This window comes from Pelobates fuscus, chromosome 6, assembly GCF_036172605.1.
Source record: "Pelobates fuscus isolate aPelFus1 chromosome 6, aPelFus1.pri, whole genome shotgun sequence".
NCBI lineage: Eukaryota > Metazoa > Chordata > Amphibia > Anura > Pelobatidae > Pelobates > Pelobates fuscus.
Window position 1 is genome coordinate 131,079,343 of NC_086322.1, and position 13,527 is coordinate 131,092,869.

At 42.3% G+C, this 13,527-nt stretch overlaps 1 long non-coding RNA gene across 1 annotated transcript; it reads left to right on the plus strand.

Annotated features, from left to right (window-relative positions):
* Positions 1 to 3,914: 3,914 nt before the first annotated feature.
* On the plus strand, positions 3,915 to 12,533 carry LOC134615509 (uncharacterized). The gene is made up of 2 exons (XR_010091299.1): positions 3,915 to 4,249; positions 12,270 to 12,533. It is a non-coding gene; the product is annotated as an uncharacterized LOC134615509 (long non-coding RNA).
* Positions 12,534 to 13,527: the final 994 nt, after the last annotated feature.

Here is a 13,527-nt window from a genome sequence, read left to right on the forward strand (position 1 = left end):
ATGAACTAATCATTAAGAAACCATAGAAAGAAAAGGAAATTGGAATATATGGGGTAATCCAAAGCAGTAAACCCCAGGCTGAGAAACAATAACAGCCGGGAAACTAACAATTGTATATGAAATTGCTTCTAGTATAATATCCCTTACGGTCAAGTGCTCAAAGCCAATATAATAATATATAGATGAAAGACAAGTATGCAGACCTAAACTGGTCCGCTCATAAGTAAAGGGGCCCACAAATCAGTTTCGCACCGGGGCCCCATGGATTGTGTGTACGCCACTGCTCCCAACCATGGATGTACCAGGTACGTCTGACAAAAACCGGCCAATAACAACTGCGGACGTACTTGGTACGTCCATTAGTAAATCCCCACTTACCTGATCGCTGGCGATCCTGGGTCTGCCTGGGAGCTCAGGCAGACCCCCTCTGCCTGATCCGGCTCTCCATGGCCATGTGATCGCGGGGTCCTCGCGATCACATGGCTGGAATAGGCAGCCCCCCTAGTGCCTGAAAAAAAGTTTTCAAAGTTATTAAATGTAAATAAAAGTACTTAGATCATATATATATATATAAAATCCAAGTACTTTTATTTGCACATACACAAATCATTATTAAAAGTGTGTTTTAATATTAATATTTAATTATATATATTAATATTAAAATACACTTAGAATAATGTTAACTACTATACATATATATGTAAAATAAAAATAATCAATATATAAATGTTACATTTAAAAAAAAAAAAATTATATATCGATTTAAATTCGTTCTAACTGTATTTTAATATTATATACATATATATTTTAATCAAAATACATTTAGAATTATAAAAAAACAAAAACGCTAATTTTGGCCAGCGTTTGTGACTAAGTGGCTACTACAAAAGATTGGAAATACCCTATTTTGAATATCCTAGGTTGTCTACATTTGAAAATGGTATGCCATGATGGAGTTATTTCACATTCCTGGGTTGCCATATGGTCTCATAGGCAACACAGACCCAGCAAACCAATCTGGCAAACTGAGTTGGGCAAGCCCTATACTGACCCTGTAACCAAAACCTGTACATGGGGGGTATTGTTATACTTGGGAGACTTAACTCAACACAAATATGAGTGTTTAAAACAGTAAAACCTATCACGACGATGAAATCACCAGTAAAAGTGCAGTTTTTGTGTAAACAAAATGCAAAAAACAAATAAAAACGCTAACTTTGGCCAGCATTTATGACTAAGTGGCTACTACAAAAGACTGAAAATACCCCATTTTGAATACCCTGGGTTGTCTACATTTGGAAATGGTATGTCGTGGTTGGGTTAATTTTCATTTCTGGGCTGCCATACTGTCTCAAAGGCAACATAGCCAATCTGGCAAATAGCAATTTACAAAAACAGAAATTGGCACATCTTATGTTTGACCCTGTAACTTTCCAAATCACCATAAAACCTGTACTTGAGAGGTACTGTTGTACTCGTGAGACATTACTCTTCACTAATATGAGTGTTTTAGAGCAGTAAAATGTATTGTACTGATAATATCATCAGTGAAATGGCAGTTTATGCGTGAAAAATGCAAAAATACAAATATAAATGCTCATTTTGGCCAGGGTTTGTGACTAAGTGGCTACTAAAAAAGACTGGACATAACCCACATTATTCAAAATGGGGTGTCTACTTTTACAAATGGTATGCCATGATGGGGTTAATTTTCATTCCTGGGTTTCTATACGGTCTCAAAGGCAACAGTAATCCAATCTGGCAAATTTCAATGTGCAAACATGGAAAAGGGGAAGCCCTACATTTGACCCCTTTAAGTTTGCAAAAACCCTTAAAACCTGTACATTGGGGGCACTATTGTACTCAGAAAATGTTGCTGAACACATATTGGGGTGTTCTTTGTCAGTAACACATAACAGGAACTGAGAATCCATGCCTAAAGTACAACGTGAGAGAAAAATAACACAAAAAGATTACTACCCAAAAGTTTGACAAAGACTGGTAATAAAATTAGTGCATGGAAAGTGTTAAAATACCACTATTTGAAATACCATATGGTGTCTACTTTTCAAAAATATATGGTTTGATGGGGTAAATTACATTGTTACGCTTCAAAAATGTCCCAAATAGGACATGGGTGCATGATGACCAGATGTGAAAATTCCAAGTTGGAAAACTGGAATTCGCACTCTCCAAACAAGGTCTTTTAGCCCCCAGAGAACTCAACACACCTATACATGGGGGTATCACTGTACTCGGGAGATGTTGCTGAACACATATTGGGGTGTTCTTTGGCAGTAACCCTTAACGTTCTCCATACATGTATTTTTAAGTTGCTATGTGTGTCCAAAAAAATCACCAATTATTTTTTTTATTTGGCATAGATTGGTGGTAAAATGGTTGCATGAAAGTTTAATATCTTAGGTTGTCTTCTTTTGATAAATATATACATAAATATATATATGTGAAAGGTTATTCAGGGATTCCTAACAGATATCAGTGTTACAATTTTGGGGAAAAAAATGGTTTGGAAATAGCAAAATGCTACTTGTACTCATTGCCCTATAACTTGAAAAAAAAAAAAAGCTAAGAACATGTTAACTGTGGGTATTTCTAAAATGAAGACAAAATTTAGAAACTATTTAGCACGGGTGGTTTTTGGCGGTTGTAGATGCGCAACAGATTTTGGGGGTCAAAGTTTGAAAAGTGTGTTTTGTTTTAAAACATCTTTAAAAAATTTTTATAGTACATTATATGATATGATGAAAATAATGGTATCTTTAGAAAGACCATTAAATGGCGAGAAAAACGGTATATAATATGTGTGGGTACAGTAAATAAGGGAAAATTACAGCTAAACACAAACACCACAGAAATGTAAAAACAGCCCTGGTCCTTAACGGTAAGAAAATGTAAAAATGGTCTGGTCACTAAGGGATTAAAATTACCATAAATTCTCACTTTAGTGAATAACCCTGGATATCTCTCCAAGGAAACACTGTGCATCAGGCAACCTTAACCCCTTAAGGACACATGACATGTGTGACATGTCACGATTCCCTTTTATTCCAGAAGTTTGGTCCTTAAGGGGTTAAAGGACCACTATAGTGCCAGGAAAACATACTCGTTTTTCTGGCACTATAGTGCTCTGAGGGTGCCCCCACCCTCAGGGACCCCCTCCCGCCGGGCTCTGGGGAGAGGAAAGGGGTTAAAACTTACCTTTCTCCAGCGCGGGGCGGGGAGCTCTTCTCCTCCTCTCCTCCCATTCGGCTGAATGCACACGCGCGGCAAGAGCTGTGCGCGCATTCAGCCGGTCTCATAGGAAAGCATTATCAATGCTTTCCTATGGACGCTTGCGTGCTCTCACTGTGATTTTCACAGTGAGAATCACGCAAGCGCTTCTAGCGGCTGTCAATGAAAGAGCCACTAGACTAGAGGCTTTGAGGGCTGGATTAACCCCATTATAAACAGTTTCTCTGAAACTGCTATATTTATAAAAAAAAAAAAACGGGTTAACCCTAGCTGGACCTGGCACCCAGACCACTTTGTTAAGCTGAAGTGGTCTGGGTGCCTATAGTGGTCCTTTAAAGGGTCACTACAGACACCCAGAGTGACCCCCTCCCTTGTAGCTGTGCAGAGGACCCATTGCTGCTCTGTATTAGAGTATAACTCTGTCAGTCTCTGATTGGGCACAGTGGGGGATTGCTGCACACTAGCCTCCTAATACTACCTGTTACCGTTTTTAGTAATACACATTATCTGAATGACTGGCTATAGTGTAATGCCTGCTCCCATTAATCGCACTGTCATCCTGTAGCCATGGTGTCAGGCTGTCAGGCTGTAGCCGCTCAGTCTCACAGCCCCAGGGATGGGCCGCTGGCAATGACACACTCTCTCGATGACACACACACACAAGCCATCACCATGGCAACCCGGGTCTTGTGACATTCCATCACGTGACCCTGCCTGCTTCCGCTCACATACCCGCACCTAGGCCGCCGCCGCCGCCGCCGCCTCTCAGTGTCTACCCCCCCTCACCATGGAGACCCAGCCAACCCGACACCGGCCGGCACCAGAACCGAGCCAGGGGAGCAGTAAGGCCGGACCGGACCCTTCGGAGCTGGCGGAGAGGAGGAAGGAGGCCCGGGGCTGCCTACAGGAAATCTCTCACCCGTCATACTGGTTCGATGTGTGGGTGTTCCTGCTCTTCGACCTGATCTTATTCATCTTCATCTACCTGCTGCCCTGAGTGAGTACCGGGACCCCCACCCCATCATATTACATGAACCCAGGCTCCCTCTCTAATCATATTACTTCAACCCAGGCTCTCTCCCTCTCAAATCATATTACATCAACCCAGGCTCTCTCCCTCTCAAATCATATTACATCAACCCAGGCTCTCTCCCTCTCAAATCATATTACATGAACCCAGGCTCTCTCCCTCTCAAATCATATTACATGAACCCAGGCTCTCTCCCTCTCAAATCATATTACATGAACTCAGGCTCTCTCCCTCTCAAATCATATTACATGAACCCAGGCTCTCTCCCTCTCAAATCATATTACATGAACCCAGGCTCTCTCCCTCTCAAATCATATTACATGAACCCAGGCTCGCTCCCTCTCAAATCATATTACATGAACCCAGGCTCGCTCCCTCTCAAATCATATTACATGAACCCAGGCTCGCTCCCTCTCAAATCATATTACATGAACCCAGGCTCGCTCCCTCTCAAATCATATTACATGAACCCAGGCTCTCTCCCTCTCAAATCATATTACATCAACCCAGGCTCTCTCCCTCTCAAATCATATTACATGAACCCAGGCTCGCTCTCAAATCATATTACACGAACCCAGGCTCGCTCCCTCTCAAATCATATTACATCAATCCAGGCTCGCTCTCAAATCATATTACATGAACCTAGGCTCTCTCCCTCTCAAATCATATTACATGAACCCAGGCTCGCTCTCAAATCATATTACATGAACCCAGGCTCTCTCCCTCTCAAATCATATTACACGAACCCAGGCTCGCTCCCTCTCAAATCATATTACATCAATCCAGGCTCGCTCTCAAATCATATTACATGAACCTAGGCTCTCTCCCTCTCAAATCATATTACATGAACCCAGGCTCGCTCTCAAATCATATTACATGAATCTAGGCTCTCTCCCTCTCAAATCATATTACATGAACCCAGGCTCGCTCTCAAATCATATTACATGAATCCAGGCTCGCTCCCTCTCAAATCATATTACATGAACCCAGGCTCGCTCCCTCTCAAATCATATTACATGAACCCAGGCTCGCTCCCTCTCAAATCATATTACATGAACTCAGGCTCTCTCCCTCTCAAATCATATTATATGAACCCAGGCTCTCTCTCAAATCATATTACACGAACCCAGGCTCCCTCTCAAATCATATTACATGAACCCAGGCTCCCTCTCAAATCATATTACATGAACCCAGGCTCCCTCTCAAATCATATTACATGAACCCAGGCTCCCTCTCAAATCATATTACATGAACCCAGGCTCCCTCTCAAATCATATTACATGAACCCAGGCTCGCTCTCTCAAATCATATTACATGAACCCAGGCTCTCTCCCTCTCAAATCATATTACATGAACCCAGGCTCTCTCCCTCTCAAATCATATTACATGAGCCCAGGCTCTCTCCCTCTCAAATCATATTACTTGAACCTAGGCTCACTCCCTCTCAAATCATATTATTTGAACCTAGGCTCGCTCCCTCTCAAATCATATTATTTGAACCTAGGCTCGCTCCCTCTCAAATCATATTACATGAACCCAGGCTCTCTCCCTCTCAAATCATATTACATGAACCCAGGCTCTCTCCCTCTCAAATCATATTACATGAACCCAGGCTCTCTCCCTCTCAAATCATATTACATGAACCCAGGCTCCCTCTCAAATCATATTACATGAACCCAGGCTCCCTCTCAAATCATATTACATGAACCCAGGCTCCCTCTCAAATCATATTACATGAACCCAGGCTCCCTCTCAAATCCTATTACATGAACCCAGGCTCTCTCTCAAATCATATTACATGAACCCAGGCTCCCTCTCAAATCATATTACATGAACCCAGGCTCCCTCTCAAATCATATTACACGAACCCAGGCTCCCTCTCAAATCACATTACATGAACTCAGGCTCTCTCCCTCTCAAATCACATTACATGAACCCAGGCTCTCTCCCTCTCAAATCATATTACATGAACCCAGGCTCTCTCCCTCTCAAATCATATTACATGAACCCAGGCTCTCTCCCTCTCGAATCATATTACATGAACTCAGGCTCTCTCCCTCTCGAATCATATTACATGAACTCAGGCTCTCTCCCTCTCAAATCATATTACATGAACTCAGGCTCTCTCCCTCTCAAATCATATTACATGAACCCAGGCTCTCTCCCTCTCAAATCATATTACATGAACCCAGGCTCTCTCCCTCTCAAATCATATTACATGAACCCAGGCTCTCTCCCTCTCAAATCATATTACATGAACCCAGGCTCTCTCCCTCTCAAATCATATTACATCAACCCAGGCTCTCTCCCTCTCAAATCATATTACATGAACTCAGGCTCTCTCCCTCTCAAATCATATTACATGAACCCAGGCTCTCTCCCTCTCAAATCATATTACATGAACTCAGGCTCTCTCCCTCTCAAATCATATTACATGAACTCAGGCTCTCTCCCTCTCAAATCATATTACATGAACCCAGGCTCTCTCCCTCTCAAATCATATTACATGAACCCAGGCTCGCTCCCTCTCAAATCATATTACATGAACCCAGGCTCGCTCCCTCTCAAATCATATTACATGAACTCAGGCTCTCTCCCTCTCAAATCATATTACATCAACCCAGGCTCTCTCCCTCTCAAATCATATTACATGAACCCAGGCTCGCTCTCAAATCATATTACACGAACCCAGGCTCGCTCCCTCTCAAATCATATTACATCAATCCAGGCTCGCTCTCAAATCATATTACATGAACCTAGGCTCTCTCCCTCTCAAATCATATTACATGAACCCAGGCTCGCTCTCAAATCATATTACATGAACCTAGGCTCTCTCCCTCTCAAATCATATTACATGAACCCAGGCTCGCTCTCAAATCATATTACATGAACCCAGGCTCGCTCTCAAATCATATTACATGAACCCAGGCTCGCTCTCAAATCATATTACATGAACCCAGGCTCGCTCTCAAATCATATTACATGAACCCAGGCTCGCTCCCTCTCAAATCATATTACATGAACTCAGGCTCTCTCCCTCTCAAATCATATTATATGAACCCAGGCTCTCTCTCAAATCATATTACACGAACCCAGGCTCCCTCTCAAATCATATTACATGAACCCAGGCTCCCTCTCAAATCATATTACATGAACCCAGGCTCGCTCCCTCTCAAATCATATTACATCAACCCAGGCTCTCTCCCTCTCAAATCATATTACATCAACCCAGGCTCTCTCCCTCTCAAATCATATTACATGAACTCAGGCTCTCTCCCTCTCAAATCATATTATATGAACCCAGGCTCTCTCTCAAATCATATTACACGAACCCAGGCTCGCTCCCTCTCAAATCATATTACATCAACCCAGGCTCTCTCCCTCTCAAATCATATTACATGAACTCAGGCTCTCTCCCTCTCAAATCATATTATATGAACCCAGGCTCTCTCTCAAATCATATTACACGAACCCAGGCTCCCTCTCAAATCATATTACATGAACCCAGGCTCCCTCTAAAATCATATTACATGAACCCAGGCTCTCTCTCAAATCATATTACATGAACCCAGGCTCTCTCCCTCTCAAATCATATTATATGAACCCAGGCTCTCTCTCAAATCATATTATATGAACCCAGGCTCTCTCTCAAATCATATTACACGAACCCAGGCTCCCTCTCAAATCATATTACACGAACCCAGGCTCCCTCTCAAATCATATTACATGAACCCAGGCTCCCTCTCAAATCATATTACATGAACCCAGGCTCTCTCTCTAATCATATTACATGAACCCAGGCTCTCTCTCTAATCATATTACATGAACCAAGGCTCCCTCTCAAATCATATTACATGAACCAAGGCTCCCTCTCAAATCATATTACATGAACCAAGGCTCCCTCTCAAATCATATTACATGAACCAAGGCTCCCTCTCAAATCATATTACATGAAACCCAGGCTCCCTCTCAAATCATATTACATGAACCCAGGCTCGCTCTCTCAAATCATATTACATGAACCCAGGCTCTCTCCCTCTCAAATCATATTACATGAACCCAGGCTCTCTCCCTCTCAAATCATATTACATGAACCCAGGCTCCCTTTCAAATCATATTACATGAACCCAGGCTCCCTCTCAAATCATATTACATGAACCCAGGCTCCCTCTCAAATCATATTACATGAACCCAGGCTCTCTCTCAAATCATATTACATGAACCCAGGCTCTCTCTCAAATCATATTACATGAACCCAGGCTCCCTCTCAAATCATATTACACGAACCCAGGCTCCCTCTCAAATCATATTACATGAACCCAGGCTCTCTCTCTAATCATATTACATGAACCCAGGCTCTCTCTCTAATCATATTACATGAACCCAGGCTCTCTCTCTAATCATATTACATGAACCCAGGCTCTCTCTCTAATTATATTACATGAACCCAGGCTCCCTCTCAAATCATATTACATGAACCCAGGCTCCCTCTCAAATCATATTACATGAACCCAGGCTCCCTCTCAAATCATATTACATGAACCCAGGCTCCCTCTCAAATCATATTACATGAACCCAGGCTCCCTCTCAAATCATATTACATGAACCCAGGCTCCCTCTCAAATCATATTACATGAACCCAGGCTCTCTCCCTCTCAAAACATATTACATGAACCCAGGCTCCCTCTCAAATCATATTACATGAACCCAGGCTCTCTCCCTCTCAAATCATATTATTTGAACCTAGGCTCGCTCCCTCTCAAATCATATTATTTGAACCTAGGCTCGCTCCCTCTCAAATCATATTATTTGAACCTAGGCTCGCTCCCTCTCAAATCATATTACATGAACCCAGGCTCGCTCCCTCTCAAATCATATTACATGAACCCAGGCTCTCTCCCTCTCAAATCATATTACATGAACCCAGGCTCTCTCCCTCTCAAATCATATTACATGAACCCAGGCTCCCTCTCAAATCATATTACATGAACCCAGGCTCCCTCTCAAATCATATTACATGAACCCAGGCTCCCTCTCAAATCATATTACATGAACCCAGGCTCTCTCTCAAATCATATTACATGAACCCAGGCTCTCTCCCTCTCAAATCATATTACATGAACCCAGGCTCCCTCTCAAATCATATTACACGAACCCAGGCTCCCTCTCAAATCATATTACATGAACCCAGGCTCCCTCTCAAATCATATTACATGAACCCAGGCTCTCTCTCTAATCATATTACATGAACCCAGGCTCTCTCTCTAATCATATTACATGAACCCAGGCTCTCTCTCTAATCATATTACATGAACCCAGGCTCCCTCTCTAATCATATTACATGAACCCAGGCTCCCTCTCTAATCATATTACATGAACCCAGGCTCCCTCTCAAATCATATTACATGAACCCAGGCTCCCTCTCAAATCATATTACACGAACCCAGGCTCCCTCTCAAATCATATTACACGAACCCAGGCTCCCTCTCAAATCATATTACACGAACCCAGGCTCCCTCTCAAATCATATTACATGAACCCAGGCTCTCTCTAATCATATTACATGAACCCAGGCTCTCTCTCTAATCATATTACATGAACCCAGGCTCTCTCTCTAATTATATTACATGAACCCAGGCTCTCTCTCTAATTATATTACATGAACCCAGGCTCTCTCTCTAATTATATTACATGAACCCAGGCTCCCTCTCTAATTATATTACATGAACCTAGGCTCTCTCCCTCTCAAATCATATTACATGAACCCAGGCTCGCTTTCAAATCATATTACATGAACCTAGGCTCCCTCCCTCTCAAATCAAATTACATGAACCCAGGCTCTCTCTTTTAAATTACCTTACATGAACCCAGGCTCTCTGTCTCTCTCAGCTGGGAAACCTATTTAGTGCTTGTAGTATTATAATCACAGTATCAGATTTATACTGTTTAATGACACTTTAGGCACCCAGACCTCTTCAGCTCATTGAAGTGGTCTGGGTGTATATTCACAGGTCCCTTAACCCTGGAAATGTAATTATTGCAGTTTTTAATTAATTACAATAATTACCTTTATGGGTTAACTCCACCCCTAGCGGCTGTCTACCAGACAACCATTAGAGGGACATCCGGGTCGTTGGGCAACTTTTAGTCACCTGACGCTGGACCTAGTGTGATGACATCCAGAGTCATCGGAAACCCCATAGGAAAGCATTGTATAATGGTTTCCTATGGGGCTGTTCTAATGCGAGCGCGGCCATTACCACCCCTGGCTGACATCAGCGGAAGAGGCGCATAGGCAGAGCCAGGGCTGAGGGACAAGGTAAGTGACAGAAGGGGGAAGGGCACTATAGTTACAATGTTTAAATATATTGCTGTTTATTAAATCTGGAAGAGATGGCTAATCTCTCCCACTTCCACTGCTGTGGACTTGTGGTATGGCTGTCTGACTATGGACACACCAGTTCATTACACTTTAAATTATTAGGCTAGCCACCAAAACTACTTCAGCTTACTGAAGTAGTAATGATATAAGGACCCTAGTCCTGTAGTCTTATCTTTTCAATTGATATTATTTTCATTAAACACAACTAACCCACAGTACTGCACGTATCAGTAAATTGAGCAGTTTTGCTTATAATATGTGATGAATAGTTTATCCCCCAGTCTCAATTCTATTCATCCCATAAAACCCTGCTGACAGAGGGTTATTGGATTGGATCAAACCCAGAAGAGTAGAATAAGCCTCCTCATTGGGGGAGCTTCTTCCTTGTGATGAAATGGACAGCATATAGCTGCAGACAGTCTCTCTCAGCTATGCAGCTTTATGTTCAATGATTGTAACTTTAGTTTCAATTTAAGGAAATGCCAAGCACCATAACCACTACAGCATGCAGTAGCGGTTATAGGGCCCTGACTCCCTAGGGTAAGTGGTCAACCCTGAGCTCAGCACCACAGTGATACTTGGTAGAACTAATGGAGCTTCCGGCTCCAGGCAAGGCTTTTCTCAGCGGACACTAGATAAGGTATCCAACCATGCATAAACGGTTTAAATACTTATCCTTAAAGGTCACAAGCTCATTCCAGGTACCATAATTCGAACAGCAGGCTCACTGTACAGTTCTGTGTTCTTTTAAGAAATATGACCACTAAGTTTTATTGCAATGGTTATGATGCAAGATGTTTTTGGTTGCCCCTTGTCACCCAATATTGGGCAGAAAGCTTTACTTGCTTGTTATTTGTGCAAAATCATCCACTATTGAAAGGTGCTAAGTGTTCATCAGCAGGGTTGTTTAAAGGGACACTCCAGGCACCCAGGCCACTTCAGCTAATTTAAGTAGTCTGGGTGCTGTGACCCTTTTGCACATAGTGCTGCAATGTTTACATACTGTAATAATTACCTTGCAGGGTTAACTCCACCTCTAGTGGCTCTCTACTAGACAGCCACTAGAGGGCACTTCCTGTATCATAGCACAGAAAACCTGTGCTAGAGCGTCGCTGGACGTCCTCACACTGTGTGAGGACCTCCAGCGTCGCTCATTTTCAATGCTTTCCTATGGGGAGCCTTTAATGCTCATGCGCGGCCTTGGCACGCATGCGAATTAGGTCTCCCCGGTGGGCGGGATCAGTCTCGCCCACCGGCTGACGTAATCACTGGGAGGAGCGGCGGAGGAAGAAGCAGCGACATGGGACATGTTTTCACCCCTTCAGCTACCGGGAATTGGGGGGTGGGAGGGAAAGGGGACCTGCAGTGCCAGGTAAACTGATTGTTTGTTTTCCTGGCACTGGAGTTTCCCTTTAATCAAATACATCTGCAGATAATGGGGGTGTTGGTCCTTTGGCCTCTGGCATTCCTTAGACAAACTAAGATATGGATAAGAGTGAGTGGGGAAATTATGAGCTTTTGCTCATGTTGTCCTTGTGTTTTCTGATAGTATTTTATGTCCTTATACTGTCTTAACATAATTACGTTTTTTCATCTTTTCCACAGAATACTTGTAAACCTTCAAGACACTAAAGACGACTATCCCTCTTGGACATGAAATGCTTCATTGGCGTCATTTGCAAACATTTGACGTTAACAGTCTTTTGCCATTAAGAGTAGTAACTCTTTGAATTACAGTATGGGTGTTGGATTGTAAAATGGATATTGAAAGACTTCTTACACGAAGACCCTTGGAATATTTATTTTCTACAAGATGATTTTCAGTTAATTCTTACACAAATTTTTTATAAAGATTATAATTCAAGGCCATATGGAGATGTGATGTTTTTATTTCCCTAGTAACCTAAATACATTTTACACTCATTCTTCAAAGATCATATTTCTAACTTGTTGATATCATCGCATGGGGATGGGGGTATGGCAGATAAAGGAGAGATTTAGTTACCTGAACCTGTCCCTTGCAGGTGCGGCCATCTTGAACCATACGTTTGAGTACAGCATTGAGTTCTGTGGAGGATACTGGTGGGGTGGGGGGAAACCGTACCGGCTTAAAGAAATGACATGACTTATTGAGTTCACTCCTTCAGTATACGTATGCTGCAAATTGCCTGAAGTGTTTTTCATATTTGTGTACATCATAGAACAGGGCTTATGATTTAAAGTTCTATGATAGTAGCCAGGCCTTGAAAGTTACTTTCTACTGCACGCTATACTATACTTACCAGCTGTGAATTTAGACTTGGCAGGGCTAGCAATTTGACTAGCTGATGGCTAGTGTTGAGTAGAATGTGCTGGGCTTGGCTTATTGGCTGAGAGTGATTAGCTCTTACTCTTAGCCAGTGAACTAGATAATGGAAGTGCTTAAGTAGGTGTATTTCGGCTATCCTCTTGCCAGACTTGTCCAAGCAGAATAAAATAAAACCTGTGAATGAAAACAATTACGTACCTAACTAACCTGGGCTTGATCTGTGTGATGGAACACGACATGGGGACTCCCAAAGTAATTAAACTATCTACTGTCAAAGAAAATCTAACAGTGAAGCGCTTAGTGTCAATACAGTGCAAGTTCTATCTGTTAGACTTGTACAGTGAATTCAGCAATAAACATGCATATATACCTTTTATATGTGTCTATAGTAGAATCTTAGTAAAATGTATTGTTCATTTAAAACTATCTACTGTACTTAGAGAAGGAAACGAGTGTGGAAGAGTTTTCCAAGCCTTAGTAATGAGAGATGGCAGATCTAAATTCTTATCATTTAAGTCATAAATGGAATACCATGTTATTTTTGGTGGGTGAATA